Genomic DNA, 12,798 nt, shown 5'->3' with positions numbered 1-12,798 from the left:
GCACATGTAAGCGAGAAACGAGATTAAGGGATGGAGGATTGAGAGAATGTCAAGAGGTTTGATGGGAGAAAGTGAGAGAGAGAGAGAGAGAGCAGCGCACTGTGTGACATGCGGACAGATGGCAGCCACGCCGCATAGCCGCCGAGGCACATGCATAGTCGTGAACCGTGGTGGAGCCTCCCACACCCACGCCTATACCGTTGACACCTCTCTATATTGCTCATGGCGGGGAGAGGGGAGGGAGGGGAGGACAATGGTTTGAGCACTGTGTACTGGATGTTCCATGTGTAGCACCTCTTTTTTAAATTAGAAGTAAAAAAAAAACACATTGACATTTATGAAAATAGTCTTTCCAACCGCTAAAATGTTGGAAAGATGACTTTCCAAGTGTGTGTTGGCGACGGTCTTAATGACCGAAGGGTTCAAGGCATCAATCATGTGCCACAACATCTCCCTGTCGGTCATCATCTCGTAACTGTTCGGATATGACAAAGGCATAAATTGCCCAAAAATAGTTTAGGAAAATAAAGAGGATCCTGGAAGGAGGAAGGAACCAACAGAATGGACCGCTTGTGTCCCGCAGCGTACCGATTACAGAGACGGGGGGGAGCGAGTGATATCCTTTGTATCTAAGCATATTTAAACATATCTTCTGTAGCAGGAATCTGAAACACTGTCAGGTCAGTATATATAATATATAAGCAATTTTCATAAAATTCGGAAAAGTAATTTAGCAACAAGGTAAAAAAGACTTTGTGTCTCTTGAGCTGATAATAAGGAACCATGAACTCCAGGACCCCAAAAAAAAGGAGGTTAAGTGAACCCAAGCACATGTATATATTTCTGATAAAAGAAATCTCCATTCCAGATTGCATTGAGTCAGAAGCTAGCGTAGCAGAGGTTGGCCTTGATGTGGCATCGGGACTCTATTGTACACAGAAGCAGACCTCTGACATCAAGCAGGTGTCGACTCTTTAAAGAAACAAAACAACATTTCTGCTTTTTACAGTCCATCTCTGCGCGTCGGCTTCTATTGTGCCTTTTTCACATCATCCACCCTTTTCTCTCTTCCACTGCCTCCCACTCCTTTTACACCCGCCCCCCTCTCTCCCTCTCTCTCTCTCTCTCTCTCTCTGACTGTCTGTTTTCCTCCTCTTCCCCCTTCATGGTACCCATGCAGGTTGGTCCTCGCTGCCCGTTTGTGTTGTTTAATATGCACGGTCCATTCTTGCTCCTTTTATTATTGTCCCACTGGCGGCGGAGGCCCTTTTCTTCGGCCAGACAATGGGCGGCGTCGTGACAGAGAGCACGGTGGTCATGTCCCATTTGCCACCCCGCGCTATCTCTCTATCCTGCCCCCCCCCCCCCCCCCTTCTCGCCCGCCATCCGCTTTTCAATAGCACCCTAATACTGTTACAGGAGAGAAAGACCTGGGAGCCTTCAATACGCCCCAAGCCTCCAGGGCCACAGCTATATACATACTATTAGCATAATTATAGCCTGAGAGAGAGAGAGGAGAGAGAGAGAGAGAGAGAGAGAGAGACGGAGAAGTAGAGAGAGAGAGAGGCAGCAAAGGTGTTTGTAACGTGACAGCGCTCTCCCCACTGCAACTCCACACACACACACACACACACACACACACAAACACACACACCACACACACACACACACACACACACTCACGGAAAGACATTCTTAGGAAAAAGGCCATTTGAATAGATGTAGTATTGATTTGTCCTGATCTCATCTACCGGTGGAATAGTTCACTCTGGGCTGGGACTCGTGGGTGGGCAATCCTCCTGTCGGGGCCGTGGCAGCCTGACTTTGAACTTGAACTGGGACCCTGGGGGTCGAGCAGATTGAAATTGAATTGAGGAGGGCTCCCCCTGGGATACGGGCTGGTATATGCAGGCTGGAGCAGCTGCGGTCCCGGCGGCTTGTTAACATCTCTTCCCGTTCGGTTCTGTTATTCCGTCCCGCTCTATTGTGTTCACTCCTGTTCCCGTGTGATTGACGGCGTATTTCAAGTTCAGCCTCAAACATAGAAAGAAACCATCTATTTTGTCAAAACTCTATTGAATCACGAAAAAACTGATGAGGTGGAAACGTCAATGTGATAATAAAAGCCACCAACACACCCTCTTACTCTGTCTTTTGTCTTCAGTGAGAAAGGTAACAATCGGCATCCGTAATAAATAAAACCAACAGCGATTTGGACAATAGTTATAAGTTATTAACGTACAAAAACATACAATAATAGGCACACCTCCAAGCCTGGTTTGAGAGTTTGCGAGAGAGACCGAGTAAGTATTATTATTACTTATTTTAGTGTTTAAAATAACCCTCACGATGAGCGCTAATATGGGTGGAAAATCACCCTGTCATTTATTGTATTTTGCAGATTTTGTGGAAATTTTGGTACAAATGTCTTGACATTTGGATGGAAACCGGACTAATAGATCTCAAACATTAAGAGTCCGTCTCAAACAACAGCACTGAACGGTGCGACCGGATGCTTGAGACGCTTGCTGTGCATCCTCTGTTGGATTGGGACGTTTTGCCGCACGCCTCTATGTTCGCATCAGTAAGATGAAATGAGCCCTAACAGAACCCACGTTGAAATCCCTCCACACGCTCGTACACAAATGAACCCATCGTCACACTCGGTCATTCCCCTAACAGTCGTCTTCTGCCTTTCATGCCGCATCTACTGTACGCCGCGCAGTAGAAACGATGATCTTGTTCTCCACCCACTACATATTTTTCACAGGAAAGAATACCACAGAACGATAGAAAAAAAGCCAACTCCTCGCTGCCACTGGCCCAGTCGTCCTGTTTTAGGGGCGGCTTTAAAGCATGTCACCAGACCTCATGCATAGTAAACAGAGCGGCCTCCATGCTGACTGGTGAGCAATTTGCCTCGTAGATTGCCTGGCCCCGGGGCCTTGGAGCTATGTTTATGTATGAGCCCTCCTGTTTCATATGTATCGCCCCCAGATCATTTTCTACACCCCCCCCCCCCCCCTCCACACACACCCCTTTTTTTTTTTCTCCCTGGCAGAACTGATGGCATACACATACAGACACAAGCCCACATAAAAACACACACTGGACAATGTGCACAGAGACACACACACACACACACACACACATGCATGCATATGGACGAACACATAACGTTAACATTAAGAGTGATGACCTGCACAAGGGGTGACACTGTCCAGCAGATTACACTATTGTCGATACAAATAGAAATTTACTATACATGTGTTGCAGCTGCTGCTGCTTACCGTGGCAAGTTGTGCCTTGCAGGGTGAGCGGAGATGTATTAGGAACATGTTGTCTGTGATCGTGTTTTCACACCTCCTCACGTTGGCATTTTTATACCACCTTTGACCACATTTCTACCTTTTTTAAATAAATAACTTGGCGTTCCGCGCTGAAGCTGGGAACGCTCTGCGTCATCAGCACCTTTTTTCATAGCGCATCACAAGGCCATCGCCACGTGTAAATAAAGGACACTGTGTCAGACATTATTTGAATTTCCTGATGTCGTGGCATATGCTGGGGGACTGCATGCAGAGAGACAATTACGAAACTGAATATGTGTAAGATGAGAGTCCGAGTTCATTAACCCTTCATCGCTCCCTCTGTTATCCCCCCCACCCCCCCCCCCCCCCCCCCCCCCCCCCGTCCTCCATTCCCACATTCTTATCTTCCCGCTGGCTCTCTCATTCATCGTCTGAACCCCCACCCTCCCCATCTCTGTTTAATGAAAGAACGGACAGGTTTTAAAGATGCGCAAAGCCCGTCTTTGAATAGGCCAGAGATGCTCGATGTAAGACCATCTTAAGAAAATATTTGCAGCATCAAAAGTCGGGCCGAAGATGTCCTCTATGTGTCAGCTAAGGGCGAAGCATCTCCAAAGGGCCCAAAATGTAATGGGTTTTCACAGGACACAAATTTGTTTGATATTGAAATGATCCTCGGCAGACACAAAGTGGCCCCCATTAGGGGCCAAGCAGATTAGCGCAGTCCTCTGAGGTCCGTGGCTCAGTGTCAGTGGTGGAGGACTCTTCTTATCTTTCATTAAGCGCACACAGCAGGGCGGATTCACCAGCCCAGAAGGGGGGGAGGACTGAGAAAGAGAGAGAAGAAAGAAAGAAGGGGCGGGGCAGGGAGGGGGGGGGGACAGAGATTGGAGGCGTTTAAAAAAATCATTTCCACAATATCATAGCCCCATCTCTAATTCAGTGCTAGGAGCGCAGGAGCCGTGGGGAATGCGCTGCATCTTTCTCTCCAAATGCCAAAATTGACCAGCAGGCACAGAGGAAATGAGGCAGAACACAAATGCGCACACATACACTGACACACACACACACTCGTGCACGCAGACACACTCGTGAATACAGACAGGTCGGATAAATGCACGGGGCGGAAAAAGACGGCATACGCGTATGCAAGCACCGGCAACACACACACTCACACTTGCCAAGTCTTGAATACAGCCAAACACAAACCGGAAAAAAATGAGACCTACTCAGACACTCGCGGGGGAATACCACTCTCCACGCACACACACACACACACACACACACACACACATCCACACAGGCACGGTGATGGCAGCGCGCCATGCGGGTTCATGCCTAATCTGTGTTTGTTAATGGTTGGCGTGTGCTAATTACTGTCACCGTGCACCGGGGGCCTTCGCTGGCCAATCACCAACTAAACTAGCCTCTGACCGGCCAATCGCTAGCCCGTCTAGCCTCTGAACCAAAGGGGCTTCTGGGAGAGAGGGACTTTCAGCGGCGGTGAAATTCGGCCTTGGAACACTCGTCTAATGTTGGAACATGGTGTGTGTGTGTGTGTGTGTGTGTGTGTGTGTGTGTGTGGTGTGTGTGTCAGAGTAAAGATGGAGAGGAACGGGGGCGGAAAGAGAGACATGGTGAATGTGTGTATATGTGTGTGTGTGTGTGTGTGTGTGTGTGTGTGTGTATGTGTCGTGTGTGTGTGTGTGTGTGTGTGTGAGAGCGATGGAGGGAGTGCTTCCGTGTGTGTGCACATGTGGGCACTATGAGCATGTGAGCAGCGGACGACAGAGTGGAAAGGAAAACAAGGCCTGAATGTGGCCAAGTCAACCACTCCACAGGCTCAAAGGCAGCAGTAATCCAGTGTTGACACGGTAAAAGCCATGAGCTTAGTGTCAATTAGATAGAAACAATATGCTTACTCTTCTGGAGTAAGTGGATAGTACCTTTTAAGCAGAGCGAGCCAAGCAAACGCCGAGGTTACCACTGGGAGTGATACGAGGCGTGAATCTGACCTTCCAGCCCAGCGTACATCTGCATCGTCTCTCGTGTTTACAGTCCAACGCCGTATATTTCAGCTTGTTCGTACCACTTTGGAGATTCACACTCCGGTAGTGACAGCCATCAACGTAGGATATTTTACCACCATTTTGTGCTGGTTTCATATTCTACCCTCAGAGGCTAGATGGCCTTGTTACATTTCAGTCACTCCAGAATGGGTTTCTGGGCCACGACAATCTCAAAAACCATGCAGGCCGCCATCATTCAGCGTTGGTGAAAGAGGAGAGATACAAAGGGTGAAACCATCTCTGACATTCCTGGAATGGCCCTGAAGCCATAGGAGGGAGGTGGTGCATGTGGTGTGTGTGTGTGTGTATGTACACAGGATGTGTGTATGTTTGTATAAATGGCTGCTTTGCTCCTCTGATAATGCCACGGTACCAGCTGAGGCCAGAGGGTATGAGGGGGTAGAGGATCATGTGATTGGTCGATGCGTTGCGCCATCTTAAACGATAGTGAGAGTCCATTTACAGCAGTCGCCTACTGATGCTGCCCCGGAGGGGTATGAGGCACCTGCATGTAAACAAGCCATGTATTTAAAGGTGCAGTACACGTATGCATACGGATAATGATAGCTTTTTTTATTTGCAGTTTTCTGACAGCGCGCTTTTCGAGATACTCAAAGATGCTTTAAACGACAAGATCCTCGAGAACTAAAAAATACACAAAGTAGCACAATCAGAAATAAAAAGCAGAGAGAGTAGTTTTAGTAATGTCACACACACACACACACACACACCACACACACACACACACACACACACACACACACACACTCACACACACACACAGACAGACAGACTGACAGACAGACAGACAGACAGATGTGTTTGGGGAGATGTTTCAGAGGGAGGGGGCAGCTGTGGAGAAGTCACCCATGGTTCAGTGGCTTGGTCCCGGATGGTGCAGACAGGAGGTTAGCGTCAGAGGAACAAAAGCTGCGGGAGTGTAGCTGTGGAGAGGGCGAGGGGGGGGGGGGGAGCCTGGTTATGGAAGGCGTTTTTAGTGAAGAGAAGGACCTTGAATAGAGTCTGCTGCTGTCTCAGAGCTCCATGTTCACGTATACTGGCTGCCTATCTGTTCACATTTCTTAAAGAATACACACTGTCCTTTTGGGCATGCTCCATGTCTCCATCGATGGTGATGTTTGTTTGTCCGTCCAAATTAGTCTGAAACATGGATTGTCAAAGACATTCATGTTCCCCAGAGGATGAAACCCCCCGTTAACTTTGGAATTCCTCTGACTTTTACTCCAGCGCCACCAGCAGGTCAGGCGTTTTACTTGCCGCAAAAATTCAATGGATTCTTTGACTTTGGCCATCTCATGAAATTGACATTTTTGAGAAATGTTTCTACAAATATTGGAGGAATCCTCATGAAATGTGTCACCCACATCCACAGTGTCCAGAGGACGAAGAATGACATGGGATCTAAGGACCACAAGGTTCATCCTGTCCCAATATATCTGCCATTAAATTTGATAAGACGTTTGTGTTCCCACAAAACAATAACTGTGATAGCTTTGGTGATCCCTTGACTTGTCTGCTAGCTCTAACCCCATTTGTCCAGTTACTACTTTACTTTATGATGAAATACCTGCAACTCTAATGCCATTCAGCTTCCCTTGTTGATTGTAGCTTTTTTAATCAATAAATTACAATAATTGGTCCAAATTGTTTCTAAGCACCAAATGGTTGGCACGCTAGACTAAGAGTGTGAAGATGGTAAACGATTCACCTGCTTAACGTCGGCACATCAGCGCTGCAAGCTTATTAGCATGCTGATGTTAGCATTTAGCTCAAAACACCATACAGCCTCACAAAGCTGCTAGCATGTCTGTAGACCTCTGGTTTTTGGGCTTTTTTTCTCCTCCAAGCCCAAAACCCACATACAGACAGAAAAAAAATTTCTCCAAACCAAATCATGATGTTTGGTCTAAAGTGACACAATGTGCCAGCTGTAGTTCTAAAAACAACAAGAACTGTTCGTGTACAAAATCCTTCCTTCAGTGAGGGAGCGCTGCATCCCCTGAACCTCCATCTATACGTGCACCGCTCCCTCCCGTCCAGACATCACATGTTCACCCGTGGAGCTACACCCGAGCTCGGCAGGTCTCCGAGTCAACGCATTGTTTGCTTAAATTGAAAGGTTGGAAGGGGGAAGCCAAACTAATGCGGCAAACCACTTCAAACCCACTTTTCATCTTTTCCCTTCTTTCGTTTTTTTTTTTATCAGGCTCCATCATTTTAATTCGCCATGCAGCGTGAGAAGGCCCTTTCATCTGAGAGGGAGAGCGACAGAGAGAGAGGCAGCCGGGGAAAAAAAAAAGAGAAAGAGACGTGGAAAGATGGAGATGGTGATGTTGATGGCATCAAGATGATTATATATGTGAGCAGGTCTTAAGGACTCCTCTCCTTCTGACTCCTTTCTGCTTATTATCCGACCAAACAGGCCTCTGCCATTGAAAGTCTGACCCGCAAAAGAGAAGAAGAGAGTTGCACTTTGCCGAACAATAGGTGAAGGCTTGCCATGCTTGCCTTGAGAGCACAACTGCAGCATTTACAAGTGACCTTGTGAGGGGTTTTAAGCATGGTGGTAGAGATGATATGTTCCAGTCTAACAGTGAGACTGTATTTTATCTGCAATCCAAAATGTGGAGCCAATTTTTCTTCCAAATAAGCGTGGGACGACTGGGGAAACAGGCACTTGCAATGTAGCTCTGCATTCATTTATCTACCATATTACGGCTAATAGCATCTCAGGAAGAAAAAAAAACGCACACCGTGTTTCAAGCAGTCATCTTTTCAAGGCCTGACTTTTAAAACAAGGTCAATTGTTCCCTCTTGAAAACTTGAGAAGCCAAAGTTCACTGGCAGTTCTTTTTCTCCTTTCTATTCTGAAATTACAGGGGCTTTCAGTGAGGTCCACTGCACTGTCATAATGAATAATAGATTTTTAATTGATTTAAACCTGGTCCTGAAGTGGGCTAAAACGCAAGCCCTGTCACTTTCAGAGGGCAGCAAGAGGGGAGCATGGTCCAGCACACATCTTTAAAAAGCCCCTTGACGTGAGTCCGGGATGAAATATTTACGCTGCAGCGAGGACTGACCTCCCGCTCAAAAACCACGTCGTGATCTCCGATTGATTTCTGACAAGACAATTGGGGCGCACCGAAATGCAGCCGGCGCTGTCCGGCTAAAACCCGCGAGCCCCCGCACACCGACAGCACTCTGCAGAGGTGCGACCCTTGCGGAAAAAGGCTATCCACCTTTACCTGTGAATCACGTCGGCTGAAATTAAACAGCTGCTTCTGAAGCTCTCGATGGCTTCAAGTGGTTTGTGAGGTTGAAGCTATTCGGTGCAAAAGTATTTAGTGGTGCGATGATATCAGTCAAGTGGACATTAAAATGCTGCTTTGAGCATCCCGCCTGCTATACGGGGCAGATTAATTACCAGGAACGAACGATTCCCGAATAGCCGGACTGTTCAAGAATGAATGCTAAGAAGGGCTAATTACTGATATCAATAAACCAAAGCACGTCTTCAATGGTTATTGCATTATGTTATCACTCAGCAAACTTTGACCTATTGATTTGTTGCAGATATTCTGCGTCGATGGATGTAAATTCAATGTTTTTGCTCTGTCAAAGTCTGCTTCTCGCTGATCCCAACAGGCGGTGTTGCAATTAATGCAGATTTATTCATAACATTAGCATGATAAAATTGGGAACAAAATGAAGCAGCTACACTTGAATTATTAAGATTATGAAAAATTATAATGAATGCTTTGCTCTTGATGTGACTTGTTTTCCTGATAAACAAAGGCCTCTAATTACCACAGAAACATCTGGGGGACTTTGGTAACCTTCATTAATCTAAACCCAATCCCGCCATTCAGCTCCCTGCAGACTTTCACATTAGAAAGGATAAGTGCACCAGTGACACTGCATATAAATGCGTACCAGTTATCAGACACATTCTCTCCGGTTAACTTTCTGGCATCGTCCCACACCTCAGGGATATTGCCCAATAAATGCCTTCTGCTGGTGCCACATCCTCCGATCTCATTGTCTCTGAGTGTTAATTGCGAGATAGTAAACACTGATTACAAGTCAATTAGCGACTGCTTCAAACAAACTGCTGCAGTTTCACTTTCCCAAAAACAGGTGATGTAACTCTGCAGACAAAGTTGGACATCTTTGCGGATTTCTCCGCGAATTCCCAAAGGCGAGAGCACTTTGAGTTCATCTCAGACATGATAATGAACGTCACATTCAACCTGGCCTTACACCACATGGATTCAACAGTCTTTTTTTTTTTCCCCCACTTCACATTCATCCAGGTCCTCCAAAACTATGTGTTCTCCGGCTCAGATCCAACACATCAATCCATCCTATTTTGCAGATGGAGTGTTTACTGTTCCTAAGGGTCACAATGAGTGTTTGTGCTCGTGTGTGTGTGTGTGTGTGTGTGTGTGTGTGTGTGTGTGTGTGTGTGTGTGTGTGTGTGTTGTGTGTGTGTGTGTGTGTGTGTGCGCGCGTGTGTTCAGGCCAGTGGTAGCGGTGTGTGGACGACCTCTTCAACCGGGGCCTCAGGTTGAAAGAAAAACCTGGCTCAGACTGAGAGAAGAGAGCTGGGATATGAGACCGGATCAGACTGGGAGTGATGGAGGGCCGTGACCCGGTGTGTGTGTGTGTGTGTGTGTGTGTGTGTGTGTGTGTGTGTGTGTGTGTGTGTGTGTGTGTGTATAAAGGAGGTGATGGAGGATTTAGGACAGGTACTGGAAAAGGAAAAAAGAGGGTTTGCTGTCAGAGTCCTTTTAGAGATTCAGCGATCATTTGTTTAGCCGGTGTGTGTTGAGCTCTGTTGTGCGTTGTGTTTGTGCATGGAGGTAGTTCATGTGCATCGCGTGTGCGTGCTGCTCCCTCTCTGACCTGCAGGATGAGTAGGGGGGAGACTCCTGCTGATTAATGGGCCTGTCGGCTCTCCCATGGTGGCACGTTTCCAAACTAAATTTGGCCACTGCTGGCTAGCGGGGTCAGGTGCAGGCAATGGAGACATTAGTGAGGGCCTGGCTCACAGCAGCGTCTCCTGAACACTGCTGGACCTCGGCACCAGGACAAGCTGGAGTAGGCTACGAAAGGCCGTCTCACTGAATTGTTAAAGGTGCTGTTTATAATAATGGACTATCATCTTTAAAGGGCATTTCACTTAAAAAAACACAAAATAAAGTCCAAGAAACGTGTCGCAAACTCTACAACGATGTCGTTTGATATGTGATCTCACATGATTCCTCGGGGATGTTTGGTCAGTGGTCATGAAAGGAATAGCTCAGATTTTTGGGGAATTATACTTATTTGCTTTCTTGCTGAAAGATGAGAAGGTTGAGATCCCTTTCATGTCCGTACATCAAATATGAAGCTTTCAGCAGCCAGTTAGCTTAGCTTAGCTTAAAGACTGGGAACAGGGGGACACTAGCCTGGCAGCACCTCTAATAACCTCTAATGCTAATTCAAATAGTATCAGTTTGTATCTTGTTTGTTTAATCGGTATAAAAACGGAAGAAGTTTTTAGGGAAAGTTATGTTCTGTAACAATTTCTTGGCCGGGTGCAGTGACCACAAATCTAATCAAATTACTTATTGAGCTTTATGCTGCAGTAAACTAACCTGCTGCTGGGTCTAACTTCACATTTATCATACAGACGTTAGAGTGGTATTGATGTTCTCGTCTAACACTCGGCAAGAAAACCAAAGTGCATTCCCTAAAATGTCGAATTCATCCTTTAATGCCGTTACGGTCGCTAAGGAAGCTGCGCAAAAAGACCTGACCAGGTCATCAGAGCTGAGATGTCCCTGAGCTTTCTGAGAATAGTTCTTGAGTCTTATGACCGTTTCGTTCTCTCCTGACCTCACGGCTTCATCGCGGCACAGGGCTTTGTGAGCCTCAGAGAACACTCGATGACGCTTGTAGCCTCCGGCCAAACGAACTCCAAGCTTCTCCGTGGCAGCAGGGCGACCCCGAACTGCATCGCGCTGCGGGCTCTTCGTCCTCAACGTGACGGCTGTACGCCGGTCAGCGTAATGGTCAGGGAGACCTTTGCATCCGGGAGCGAATCAACGGTCATCAAATGACAATTTGTTCTATTTCATCGCTAATCGATGCTGATGACAGAGGCAGCGCAGCTAAACTGTAGACGTAACCAACAGCATCCCACTCATCCATCCCCCACAGTGACATTTCCCCGTCCATCTCGCAGTGCAATCAGCACTACCCATTATGTATTCGCTACCAGGTAACAAGCGCAACTTGACCAATTACAGACACAATGACAGACCCCCAGTTCTCATTTTTTCCTCTGTGTTTTTGCCAACGCTGTCATGGCGACCTCGACAACGGACGGACGTCAAAACTGGTTGGCAGGTCACCCAAGCTGGGCAATGTGAGTACATAATTACAGCTTGGGAACATTTGCCCTTTGCAAATTGTATGAAATGCATAGTGGCTAATTGGGCCACTCTGGCATTTGTGGAGTTCACCGGGTCATCTTTTATGTGACGGTCATTATCACTAAAGTGATAAGAGCGATAGGCCCACTCGGCTCCCACTGGTTCCTTTGCTGTATCCATAGAAATAACTGGGACTGGGTCGAGTTGAGGAAGACATTACAGTCAGTGGTACAGGTCATAGAATACCGCTTTTTATTTCCAAAGATGGTTGTTTTAAGTTACGTAAAATGTTGCTATTTTTAATCGAACAAACCGTTTTCTGTTGAGGTTTGGGACTGAGGGGAGGAAATCTCCAAAATCATCACAACAGCAAGATAATTTTTGAGTTACGTTGTGTTCGTTTGAAGGTGGCATTTAGAGTCCTCTGGGAAAAAAAAGTGGATCATTTCCACCACAATGTTCCTCCTGTAGAACCCAGATTTCAATCATCTGTAACAGACTAAGAGATAACCTCAACATAAGAGCTTAAAAACTGGATAAAAATAGGTAACCACACGTACTCGATAAGCATAATTCTTTCTTATATCTAGTGCTTATTAACAGAGAACCTTGGGTATTCAAAGGGACAACAACAAACCTCTTCACCTTCAGGAACTCTCAGTTCATTTTATCATGCAAGAAAGAAAGAACCCCCACACACACATGCACACACACACACACACACACACACACACACACACACACACACATTTCACTGTTTTAAATCCCCCTTTCTGACAGTGAACTTCTGCTGTTCCACTGACACCTCCCAGTTCACAGTGAGGCAGGAATGTGCTAAATCCTCCTCAGGTGGGGGAGTCGGCCCGTCAGCCATCGGCAGACTCCGCTCTCATACAGACTGATAAATCTCTCCTTCTCGGATCCACACCCCTACATTAAGTAAAGGTAGCGCCATCTGCTCCCTATTAATTCCCCAGC

Source organism: Cebidichthys violaceus, unplaced genomic scaffold (assembly GCF_023349555.1).
Source record: "Cebidichthys violaceus isolate CVI_PGR_0920_01 unplaced genomic scaffold, fCebVio1.0.p SCAF_44, whole genome shotgun sequence".
In the NCBI taxonomy this organism is placed as follows: Eukaryota; Metazoa; Chordata; class Actinopteri; order Perciformes; family Stichaeidae; genus Cebidichthys; species Cebidichthys violaceus.
The sequence above is the reverse complement of the archived record's forward strand: the minus strand, read 5'-3'. Positions refer to the sequence as shown.